Below are 12,437 nucleotides of genomic sequence, written 5' to 3' on the forward strand. Positions count from 1 at the left end.
ATCAGTAATAATTAGGATTGTTATGTTAAATTATTATGTGCCACAGAGATGACCAGAATTTAACTGGGGCTGTTCTGAGATTTCATTATCCACAATTGTTTTACTTTATTTTCAAGGAGGTTTTATAATCAGCTATAGGACTCTGACAGGTGCTCTTGAAGGCAAGTTTCTGGTAATTTTGGCGATTGTGACATTAGAATAGAGGAAAAACTTCCAAGACTCCCATGGAGAACTAATGTGTTCATGAATACTGAGCAGAACAGAAGTAAATTACATAGACTGAAGAAATGGAAGACTGGAGTAATCTTTTCATCGCTTTTTGTTTGAAATACTGCTAATTCTTTTGTTTTTCAGAGTCTAGAAAACCTTTTTTTTTTATTTTGAGCTTTTTACAGCTTTTAATAATTGGGTAAAGTGCACTCCTGTGAGTAAGCTGTGAAGTACATTTCTGTCTACCTGATTTCTTTAGAATTTGGAAACTATTTGCAAGTATACTTAATTTATAGCAGTATAGTTATTTGCATAAGTTCAATAAGAGTGCATTTCCTTTTGTAGCAGGACATAACTGGTGATACTGGTTATTTTACCAAGGCTTTGAGTGGAATGACATGCTTTCAGCTACAGGCAGACTGCTTTAAGGAGTCAAAGCTGATTATAAAGTTGGCCTCATCCTTTGTGAACACAGTCACTGTACAGAGTTCTGGCCTGTAGTATGTAAAGAATGTCACTTTCTATCTTTTTTTTTTTGAGACGGAGTTTTGCTCTTGTTACCCAGGCTGGAGTGCAATGGCGCAATCTCGGCTCACCGCAACCTCTGCCTCCTGGGTTCAGGCAATTCTCCTGCCTCAGCCTCCTGAGTAGCTGGGACTACAGGTGCACACCATCACGCCCAGCTAATTTTTTGTATTTTTTCAGTAGAGATGGGGTCTCACCAAGTTGACCAGGATGGTCTCGATCTCTTGACCTCGTGATCCACCCGCCTCAGCCTCCCAAAGTGCTGGGATTACAGGCGTGAGCCACCACGCCCGGCCAAGAATGTCACTTTCTAACAGGCTCAGGAGCCCCAGATTATCTTGGGACCTTGAGGAGAGGATGTTGCCCAATTTATATAGGCATTTTCTGGCACCAATAAATCATGGCTGGGTTCAAGGCTTTAAAAAAAGTCAAATCTGAGATTCCTTATGGAATAAAGTTCTGGCAAAGCCCCTTTTAAGAAGGGCCCATATGGCAAATAACTATTCTTGCTGACAATGTACACACTCAGGGCAAGTGTAACAAGACTCACAATTGTTTTAAATAAATTTGTCCTACTATGACTTGTCTTTAGTAAAAACAGGTACTAGGCTGGGCATGGTGGCTCACAGCTGTAATCCCAGCACTTTGGGAGGCCAAGGCAGGCAGATTGATTGAGGTCAGGAGTTCAAGACCAGCCTGGCCAACATGGTGAAACCCCATCTGTACCAAAAAATAAAAAAGTAACCAGGTGTGGTGGCATGTGTCTGTAATCCCAGCTACCCAGGAGGCTGAGGCATGAGAATTGCTTGAACCCGGGAGGTAGAGGTTGCCTGAGTCCTGCTAAGGCACAGACAGGAAGGATTGTCGGTCATTTTTCTGGAGGTTATAAGATATGCAACTTCCCCAGTTATTCCTGCAGATAACACCACTATAGTAGGTTGGCTTTCTGAGAAATCTTTCCCAGTGTTTTTGCATGTCTGACATACCATGGCTCCAACAGGACCCAGCTGGACCTGCCAGTCCCGCATCTGTGACCTCACTCAGAAGTAACTCCACCCTCAGACTCAGCTTTGAGTCCTGTGGTTTCACGTGATTTCATCTCTGCTCCAAGCAATCAGCAGCAAGCACCCGTTACCTGGCCTCCCCCACCGCTTCCCCTGAAACTGCCTTTGAAAACCCCTAACCTGGGAGCTTTGCATGAGGGTGTTTGTGTGGCTCCATCTCTGCAGCATGGCCGGCCTCGGTCTGCTAAACTCCTTCCTTACCGCAATGCCACGGTCTTTCTTTATGCAGCGGGCAGGCAGAGCCCCTTGGGTGGTTACAAAGTCTTATCTGCACAGAGAGGTCCCAGAGAGGCCGGCTGGACACTGCGGACCTGGGGCTACCTTTTTTGATGGTAGATGAGACACAGAGTGGGAGCCTCCCACCCAGATGCACCTGAAGAAGATAGCACCTCCCATTTGGCACAAGGTCCTTTCTTCCCAGCAGCCTCACGCACCTGCTCTGTGGCCCCCTCTGCCATGCTGGGGTCCTCCACACCAGTGGTTGGTGTTGCCACCCTTTCAGACTCTTGTTGAGGGGGTGCTGATCTCTCTGTCCCTGGGGCTAGCCTGGAGCTGGGCCTGCCAGTGGTCACCTGTCCGAGCCTGGGTCAGGAGGCTGGGAGGGCTGCCCACCGCTCCAGGGCCTGCCCCCAGCTGCCTCCACCCTCAGGCACTTCTGGCTTGTGTGTCTGGTCTGTGGTGCTCCCACAGGGCAGGCAGGCTGAGGGCAGGGGTCCCACATCAGTGTTCTGAGAACTAAACTCTGGCCTTTTTTCTTCTTTGGCCCAAGTTCCTACCTAAGGGGCCTGGGGAGTCTGCCCTACAAACAGTGCCGTCTCTCAGATGGGTTTTATTTAACCCTGTATCACCTGGCTCCCTTTCCAGCCCGGCTGTGGTACAGCATCTCATGACAGATGAGGAAGGAAACCAGATATTTTAACTTCATATACGTTTCTTTGCCGTATCTTGAAGTAGCCCTGCGAAGCTGCCTCTTGTGGGAAATGTCTGCATTTCGTAGAGAAACCCCTTCCCTTTCGGAGGCCTTTGTCCTGACCCAAGAGAGAATCAGCTAAGAGACTAACACCTTTTAAGGAAACTTTACATTCCCTTTTCCCTGAAACCTGCTACCTGCATGAGAACCTTGGTGTGGAAATCCCTTAACCCAGACATTCCTTTCTATGGATTCCAGGCCTTTTTTTTTTTTTTTTTTTTTAATGGAGTCTTGCTCTGTTGCCCAGGCTGGAGTGCAATGGAGTGACCTCAGCTCACTGTAACCTCCACCTCCCGGGTTCAAGGATTACAGGCATGTGCCACTACACCCAGCTAATTTTCATATTTTTGTAAAGATTTCTACAAAAACTTCAACATGGGGTGTCACCATGTTGGCCAGGCTGGTCTTGAACTCCTGACCTCAGGTGATCTGCCTGCCTTGGCCTCCCAAAGTGCTGGGATCACAGGCATGAGCCACGGCAGCCCGCCTGGAGTCACAGGTTTTCTGACTGGCAATTGGGCCAAGCTTGAGTTGAATAGTTACAGTGCAGTTGACGGCAGCTACAGTGGATTTTTTTTGAGATGGGGTCTCACTCTGTTGCCCAGGCTGGAGTGCAGTTGTACAACATAGCTCACTGCAGCCTCGACCTCCTGGGCTCAAGTGATCCTCCACCTCAGCCCCCTGAGTAGCTGGGATTCCATGTGTGCACCACATGTCCAGCTAATTAAAACATTTTTTTTTTTTGTAGAGACAGGGTCTTCCTGTGTTGCCCAGGACAGTTTAAAACTCCTGAGCTGAAAAGATCCTCCTGTTTTGCCTCCCAAAATGCTAGGATCACAGTCATTAGCCACTGAGCCCAGCTACCCATGAATTTTTTTTTTTTTTTAGTTGGAGTCTCGCTCAGTCACTCAAGCTGGAGTGCAATAGTATGATCTTGGCTCACTGCAGCCTCCATCTCCTGGGTTCAAGCGATTATCCTGCCTCAGCCTCCCAAGTAGCTGGGATTACAGTTGCCCGCCACCACACCTGGCTAATTTTTGTAACTTTGGTAGAGATGGGGGCTTAATCATGGTGGCCAGGCTGGTCTCAAACTCCTGACCTCAGGTGATCCACCTGCCTTGGCCTCCCAAAGTGCTGTGATCATAGGTGTGAGCCATTGTGCCCGGCCTTACAAGTGAATTTTTAAAGGCAACAAGGGGGGCAGGGTGTGGCTGCTAAAAGCTGTTTGTCAGGAATTCTGATTGGTTCACAGAAGTGACATTGCTGAGTGACTGGCTGGACTGGTTAAGCTCGAGGGTGTGGGTTCTGTCATGTAGTGCGGCATTCTCAGGCAAATTCATCGCTGCAGGCCGTGGCACTCCCGGGACAAGGCGGTAGCAGGATGCACCTGCTCTCTCCCGTCAGCGCTCTCTGAGCCTGATAATAGAAAGGACTCACATTTTTCAGATAAAATGCTTGTTTTCTCAGTCCCAGCAGGGTGAGTGCCAGCCTGCTTCCCAGCCACCCTTGGCACACAGCCAATTGGAGGGGAGAGGACCCTGCCTTTGGGGCAGGAGCCTCTGTTGACTCTGGTCCATCGAGCCCCAGCCCTTCCTTCCTGCCTCCTGGGCCACAGAGTCCCTGCCATTCCCTTTTCCTTGCCACCACCCACGCCAGCTGGACTCTGCTGTGGCTCAGGGTGGCTCCTCCGGGTCCACTCTGGCCGTGGGAAGACCCTGAATGCTTCAGGTGGCTGCCCCTCCCCACAGTACCGCATCCAGCACCTGATGAGGATGGTTTGCTTGGCCAATCTGTAGTCAAGCTCCTGAACCTCGCTGGGGGTCTATCTGTGCATTTCCTCCATATTCAGTTTTAGCAAGAATCCTGCTCAGTCGATTTAGCTCAAAACCTGCAGCCTGAATGTCTGATTCCTCTCACATCCGATGGGGCTTCTCAGCCCCTACCCAAGGCCATCAGCCGAGTGGAGACTAAACGGGGTCTCTGTCAGCTGGAAGTTGTTGAGCCACAGCTTGAGGGCGGGGCCGGGAAAAACGTGGGGCTAGAGGCTTCCATGGCCCAAGTCCTCTGAAGAGGTCTTGGCGGGGGGCTCAGTATAAACATGTTTCTTTCTTTTTTCTTTTATTGTACTTTAGGATCTGGGGTACATGTGCAGTTCATGCAGGATTGTTGCACAGGTACGTACATGGCAAGGTGGGTTGCCGCCTCCATCCCCCATCACCTATGCCTGGCATTTCTCCCCATGCTATTCCTCCTCACCCTCCCCACTCCCCGCTGTCCCTCCCCTTGCCCCCCACAACAGACCCCAGTGTGTGAGGCTCCCCTCCCTGTGTCCATGTGTTTTCATCGTTCAACACCCACCTATGAGTGAGAACATGTGGTAAACACGGTTCTTTAACCCAGAGAAGGATCGTGGGAAGAGGGGCAGGGGTTTAGGCAGATTGGTTTCTTTAAGGAGTGGCCGGCAGTGATCTGAGGGCAAACATTGCCAGGGGCGACGGGAGGGAAGGGAGAGCTAATCCTGCTGACGTCAGGTCTCAGGTGGGCCGAGGAATGGCTGATCTCACCTGGCCTTTGTTCTGCACTTGGGAAGATCCGCTTGGAATCCACCTTGTTGTGTGCATTCTAACAGACTCGCATTAGGGACCAGGTGTTGCTGATTAAAGTTGCAATTGACGTGTTCTTTTCCTGTTTACAGAAAGATAAACATCTTGGAAGGTTGGGCGGGAAAGAATGTGCTGGAAGGCAGTGAGGGCAGCGGTCCAGTCCCTGGGGGCAGCCATGCAAGCCCAGCCCCTTCTGCCTTGGGGGCTGTGGCCCAGCACCACCCGCTAAGATGCAGGGTTGCAGCAGTGGCTGTGGGCAGGACCCTTCGCCAGGCTCAACCTCAGCTCTCCCGAAAGCATAACTGGGTGAGGGCCCTGGGACTTTTCCCATCACTAACCTCCTGGCTGATCACCTGGCCTTGTCTTCAAGGAGTCCTCAGGAGGGTTTAGCCAGAACCCTCGCCCCCCAAGGCTCCTCTTGGCGGTTTTCATCCTGAGCCTTGGCTGAGAATCTGCACGAGCTGGGGCCATATTCAGAGTTGAGCCCACACTCTGCCCCACTGCAAGATGTGTGTCAGTGGGGCCCACACTGATGGAGTGGTCCTGAAGAAAAGTCTTCCTCAGCATGCCTTCATGAGTGTCCTGGAATGGAGCAGTGGGGACTCTGGCTTCATCCTTGGGGCTGGGGGCAGCCTGGGTGCCTCCTGCCTTCTGCTGCTCGAGTCACTGCCCGGTTTCCCAGGCCCAGTGCAGCAGAAACTCTCCACACACACTGCGCAGCTACCAGAAGCCTGCTCAGATGGGGAAACTGAGGCACAAAGAGAAGTCTCCAGTAACCGCAGGCAGCGTGTCCCAGTCCCTTTCCCAGATAAGCCTCATTGGCCCTGCAGGGCACCTCCCTTGGATCCAGTGTGGCTACAGTGGGGGGCCTAGGAAAGGGGTGCTGTGGGCCACAGGTCCCAGGGTCGGGTTGGCAGGGGCCAGTCCTGAGCTCTGAAGAAGCCCACTGGCTGGCGGGTGTAGCCCCTCTGGGGAGCCACACAGAGCATAGATGGTCTCCCTAATAAGGGCTTCATGATGCCAGAATCCAGGGAGACCGGGGTCTCAGGACCCGCTGGCTGAGGTGGGAGGCGGGCCTGCCCAGATCACACTCAGCCTGGAACCCCATATTCCAAACATGGGTTTCACCAGGCCATGCCAGTGCACTGTGAACCCCTCCTTACATACACACACCAAACACATACACACAAACACACCTGCCAAACACATAGACATACACCACAAGTGCACATCTTCCAAACACACATGCATGCAGACCTACCAAAGCCAAACACACACCACATACATCCTTACCAAACACACAGACACACTGCAAATGCACACCTAGCACACACACATCACACACATGCTCACTTATCACACACCCACACACATGCACACTTACCACAGAGACCACACACACCTACCACACACCCAAAGACACCACACATACGCACACCTACCACACACCCATAGACACCACGCATATGCACACCTACCACACAGCCACACGGACACACACGAACACCTACCACACACCCACACACTATACACACATGAACACCCTCACACACGTGCACACCTACCACACACCCACACACTACACATACATGAACACCTACCACATGTGCACACATTCACACCACACACACACCACACATGCACACACATCATAGACACAAATACACACATTTGTGCACATGCACACAACACATCACAGCACATCGCATGCATGCATGTGTATACATGCTCCTCATATGCACGGATGTGCTGTGAGCCTGGGAGCCAGGCTCTTGGTGCACTGTGTACAGGGTGTGTAAAGTGAAACGGTTTTTGAATTAGACACACAGGTGCCATTCCAGAGCCCTCCTGTGCATGGGTCATGTGTTCAGTCCTTAGTGCTGTGGAAAGGCCAGCTCTCCCCGAGACAGCAAGGAGCCCTGCCTGGGCTAGCCCACCTGCGCATGCTGGCTCAGCAGAGACTCAGGGACTGGGATGTCCCCACGCTGGCCCCGCCACATCCGTTCTGTCCTCTGTGGGCGCACCTTGCCCTCCCGCAGAGACTAGAAAGCCAAGTGCATTTCCCAGACTGCTTGCAGCAGTGCCTGGCGGTGGCGTGGGTTCTGTGGCGAACGCTAGGTTTGTGGTTTGGAAGGAGGTGCTCCCGCCTCTGTGGACACAGCACGTTCCCCACCTTACAGCCAAACACAGCTGCCACATTTTGGCACGTTATAGGGTCAAGAGTCCGGGAAGAGCTCTTTGGGGTAATTCTCTTCTGAGTGTGTCATATGAGTGTTCAGAAGTCACTGGGCTGCAGGTCCAAGATGGGGACCCCCGAGGCTGGAGCTCTGTGGGGCTGTCACCTGCACAGCATACATGGCGTCTCCTGAGTGGCGTTCACAGGGTGCTGACTTCTCCATGTGGCGCTGACCTCCTCCGGTGGAGCCTCCCAAGGCACCAGGTGGGGGCTGCAGGGTGTTTCTGACGTCCCTCGGGAGCCCTGTGGCTTATGATCACAGTTTCCATGGGTCGTTCAGAAACGCCTGCTGGGTGGTGCTCGGTGGCCAGCAGGTCTAAGCCACTTACCCACAAAGGCTCAGGGAGCTGAGAGGCCAAAGCGACCAGCCGGCAAACCCTGTTTCTCAGGAAAAAATCATTCCATTGTGTGTGGGAAACAGAAGCCCTGGTGTGGGCAGCCGTGAGATCCACGCATTGCTACCCTCGGACCCGGGGCTTAGGTAGCAGAGGGGAAGGAAGCAGGAGCTTCAGAAGGGGTGCATAGGATGGCTGGTCCCCCCCTCAGGAAAAGGCAAGAATGTCACCTGCTCTGCAGCCTTGACTCAGTAATTGGCTTAAGGGCAGGATTCTGTGTTTATAATAACGTGAAGGTTGTTTTGACCTAAGGGCCCAGAACTAGGGTTCATCGGGAGCCCACGTGGTGGCTTAGCATCCCAGATGGAGTCATTTTGGCCTTCAGCACAGGTGGTCCCGCTGAGTGATGTTGTCTGGGGTGAAGCGGTCTGCAGGCTCAGCGGGGGCTGGAGGACCCGTTGCCACAGTGGTGCAGGAGGCCTTGGGTTCTCGGCACGTGTGTGGAACCCTCTGCAGGTCTTCGCTGGGTATCCTGGCGTGTGGCCTCTCCCTCCACACGGGATCTCGGAGAGCACTACGTAAGCTGCAGTGCTCCTTGCAACCTCCTGTCTAAAGTCACACGGTGTCACTGTGCCACATTCCATTTGTGGGATGTGAGCTTCGAGCCTCTAAGGCTGATTCTGCCTCTAGAAAGGAGGAACATATTTTAACACAGACATGCCTATAAGAAAATAAAAAGATTAAGTGAGTTATGTAATATTATGTACTCTTTTATGGCAAGAAATCTGAACATTTGAGAGGAAACTTGGGTAAATCAATAAAAAGGGAAGAAATTGGCAAGTCCGTTCAGCGTTTGTCAGTGCAAAGTATGCCAAGACCAAACGGTTTTCAAGCTGACTTCTTCCTAATTGGTAAGAAACAGTTGCTTCTAGTATTTTATAAAATATTCCAGGAAATAGAAAAAGATGAAAAAATTTCCAATTCACATTTATAGCTAATGTAACTTCATATCAAATTTTGATATAGCATAGAAAAAATACTCCAATTTATTTAGTAAAATGGATGCAAAAATCCAAATAAAATACCATAAATTCATGCAGTCATTTATTAAAGATCAACATGCCATCATGACTTAATATTTGGAAGTATAATATAATATATTACATCAAAACACTGAAGTATAAACATCATGTAATTATGTTGTGATTCGTGAAAAAAGTACTTGACAAAATTTAGCATCCATTTCTCATAAAATCTTGTACTTAAAATAAAAGGGGGCCGGGTGTGGTGGCTCACACCTGTAATCCCAGCACTTTGAGAGGCCGAGGTGGGAGGATCACTTGAGGTCAGGAGTTCGAGACCAGTCTGGCCAACATGGTGAAACCCCGTATCTACTAAAAATACAAAAATTAGCTGGGTGTGGTGGTGCACGTCTGTAGTCCCAGCTACTCGGGAGGCGGAGGCGGGAGAATCGCTTGAACCCGGGAGGTAGAGGTTCCAGTGAGCTGAGATCACGCCACTGCACTCCGGCCTGAGTGACACAGTGAGACTCTGTCTCAAAAAAATAAAGTAAAATAAAATATGGAACTAAAATAATGCACCTAAAAAATCACACCTACTTTATGCAAAGGACAAATAGCATATTAATTGACGAAATAGCAACAATCAGCATTCAAGTCAGGAAAAAGCCAGGGGTGCCTATCTCGCTGCTACCAGTCAGCCTGCATTTGGGGAGTCTCATGGCGGGTGAGGGCAGGCAGGTGCAGTCAAGGCTGTGCACGTTAGGCCAGAAGGGCTGACGTTCTCCCCATCCCTGCAGGAGACAGGGGTGCCCACGGAGAAGATCCAAAGGCTTTGTTCACCTAATAACCTACAGAACCAGTAAGATGCTTTGGGTAAGTGATTGGACATAAAACTGGTTTTATGTGCTGGCAACCACCAGTTATCACAGAAACTGAAATAATAACAATGAGTTCTACGTGTAACGAGTCAAAAGCAGTAAAATTGTGCCTAAGAAAATGTTTAATCCATGGCAAGATGACGAGCCAGCACTGGCCACCGGACCCTCGCCCCGGATCAACCGTGCATGATGGCAGAAGGACACCCTGCCTAGTCCTCCTGGGGCTGGCCTGGGCATCCGTTACATAGGATCTGAAAGTCCTATTGATGTAAGGCATGGCACGGCACACTGACACTCTAGAGATGAAAGGCAGAGTGCTTTGTCACTTACAGCTCCAAATGAGGAAGGCTGCTGCAGTGCAGTGCCACGTGAAACACCCAGGAACGGGGAGCAGCCGGCTGCGACCGCCGCCCGGCAGCATGAGGGGCCGATCAGGAAGTGGTTGGGTTGGACTTAGCTGGTTGCTCAAGGAGGGAACTGACCGGCCTCTGGGGGCTCAAAACTGGGTCAAGACAGCACATCAGAAATAATAAAACCCATGCTGCATCACCCCCCAAGACCAGAAGGGCGGAGTGTGTCCCAGAGTGGGGTGACTGCCACCTGCACAGATGCACCTGCAGATGTGGGCTGAGGGGTCTGCAGGCACTGCCTGATGCCCACTCCTGTGTCACTGGGTCTCCCCTCAGGGACTGGACCTGCCGTGGCTGAGCATCACAGCTTCCCTGCAGCTTTGCCCGTCCTCCGCAGGGCCCCTTGCTTCAGCCTTGACCTGACTGCTCATGCACCTCCTGGAGTCCTCATCATCCCCTGTGGGGTTACTGTGACTTGGTGATGGCTAGCACGCGGCTGTCCCTGTAGGCATTCGCCCCCAAGACCCTCCAGTCCGCTGAGCCATCACACGGGCTAAGGTGTAGTCCTCCCTGGGATGCTCACTCAGGCCACCATCAGGGAACCCTCTGTGACCAGCCCTTGCCTCAAGCCGGGGACTATATAGGCCCCCTGCTGCACTCCAGGTGGCCCTCCCACTCCAGGCAGGCTGCGGCTGGCTGGTCTCAAAATCCCATTTGCTGTCTGTTTTCTTGGCTCACAGCCTGCTTGGGTCCTCTTGGAGAGAAGGACAGGAGAAGGATGTTGCATAGAAAGAGTTTCCAACGTCAGTACTGTCCTGAAAAAGCCTCAGCCAGCCAGCAGGTTGCCTTCAAGTCAAAGCTGCCCTCCGAGGGCTCTTGCATGGGCAGAAAAACAGCCAGCCCGAGTGCCCTCTCCTGCCCTGTCCCTGTCGGGAGCAGCCTGAGGAAGCCCCAGGCTCAAGAGAACCAAGGAGGCTCCTCCATGCACTCCATGGAAGAGGGTCCGGCTGGCACACCTCCTCGGTGGCCACACGCAGCCAGCAGGGAGCAGCCGTGAGCTGCAGTCACGGGGATTCATGTGGAGTCTCTGCCGCCTTCATGCCTCCTTGCATGCTAACATACCTGTCAAATCTCTCCTAGGGAATGCAGACAGTTCGCCTCTCAGCATCCCAAGTGGGAAAGGAGGAAGTCGGCCGGCCCGTCCTCATCCCCAGTCCCTGGGGATGAAGAATGGAGGAGCTGCCAGTGCTAGAGAGCACCATGCTGTCCCTGTCCCTTCTGAGATGGGAGAGGCCATGCAGGGTGAACTTGGGCTTTTGAAACAATTCAGAGGGTGAGGCCTCACCAGCAGAGGGCAGAGAGACTAAGGCAAGTTCCAGATTTTATCTTGAGTACTGCTTTGATTGATTGATTGATTGAGACGGAGTTTCACTCTTGTTGCCCAGGCTGGAGTGCAATGGTGCAATCTCAGCTCACTGCAACCTCCATCTCCTGGGTTCAAGGAATTCCCCTGCCTCAGCCTCCCAAATAGCTGGGATTACAGGCGTGCACCCCCACACGCAGCTAATTATATATATATATATGTGTGTGTGTGTGTGTGTATTTTTTTTTAGTAGAGACAGAATTTCACCATGTTGGCCAGGTTGGTCTCAAACTCCTGACCTCGTGATTCACCCGCCTTGGCCTCCCAAAGTGCCAGGATTACAGGTGGGAGCCACCACGCCCAGCCTTGAGTACCATCATTTAATACCCTTTGAAATAAAAGATAAGAGAGAATTTGAAGAGGCTTTTATTTTTGACAAAAGTTTGAGCTACAAGAATTCCAAGTTGAATTCTTGGAAAAGTACGTCGAATTGACAACAAGCAAGAGGGAATCTCTGGGGGGTGAATTGGCGCCGCCAACGAAGAGAGCGCTGGGATCCAGAACTGAGGGGCTGCAGCGCTGCGGGGGTCTGCTGTGCTTAGCTGCAGGTCTCCGGGACAAGCTCTGGCCACGGGGCGGCGGGGCGGGGAGGGGGTGCATAAAACTGAGACCCTGGGGGAGGCAAGACGCTGGGCGGGCCATGCTCTCTGTGCAGGGGGGAAACAGAAACCTCTGCCCGGCGGGACAGGGAATGAAAAGGGATTTTGCCTGTCTCAGCCTGGGTTCTGGGTAGGAAGAAAAACATCCTGCCTGAGATGCACACAGTGGCCTGACCTTCAGCTGGCTTTGGGGCTGGAACAGACACTGTCTGTTAACTGCAG

At 51.8% G+C, this 12,437-nt stretch overlaps 1 long non-coding RNA gene across 1 annotated transcript in view; it reads left to right on the forward strand.

The window, feature by feature from the left end:
- LOC108588690 (uncharacterized) overlaps positions 1–11,975 on the forward strand; it is a 29,687-nt gene extending 17,712 nt beyond the window's left edge. Inside the window, exons 2-5 of the long non-coding RNA XR_013528288.1 lie at positions 4,902–4,943; positions 9,763–9,838; positions 11,334–11,561; positions 11,807–11,975. This is a non-coding gene — a long non-coding RNA (uncharacterized LOC108588690). The remainder of the gene's footprint in view (positions 1–4,901; positions 4,944–9,762; positions 9,839–11,333; positions 11,562–11,806) is intronic.
- Positions 11,976–12,437: the final 462 nt, after the last annotated feature.

Source organism: Callithrix jacchus, chromosome 16 (genome assembly GCF_049354715.1).
Source record: "Callithrix jacchus isolate 240 chromosome 16, calJac240_pri, whole genome shotgun sequence".
Taxonomy (NCBI): Eukaryota; Metazoa; Chordata; class Mammalia; order Primates; family Cebidae; genus Callithrix; species Callithrix jacchus.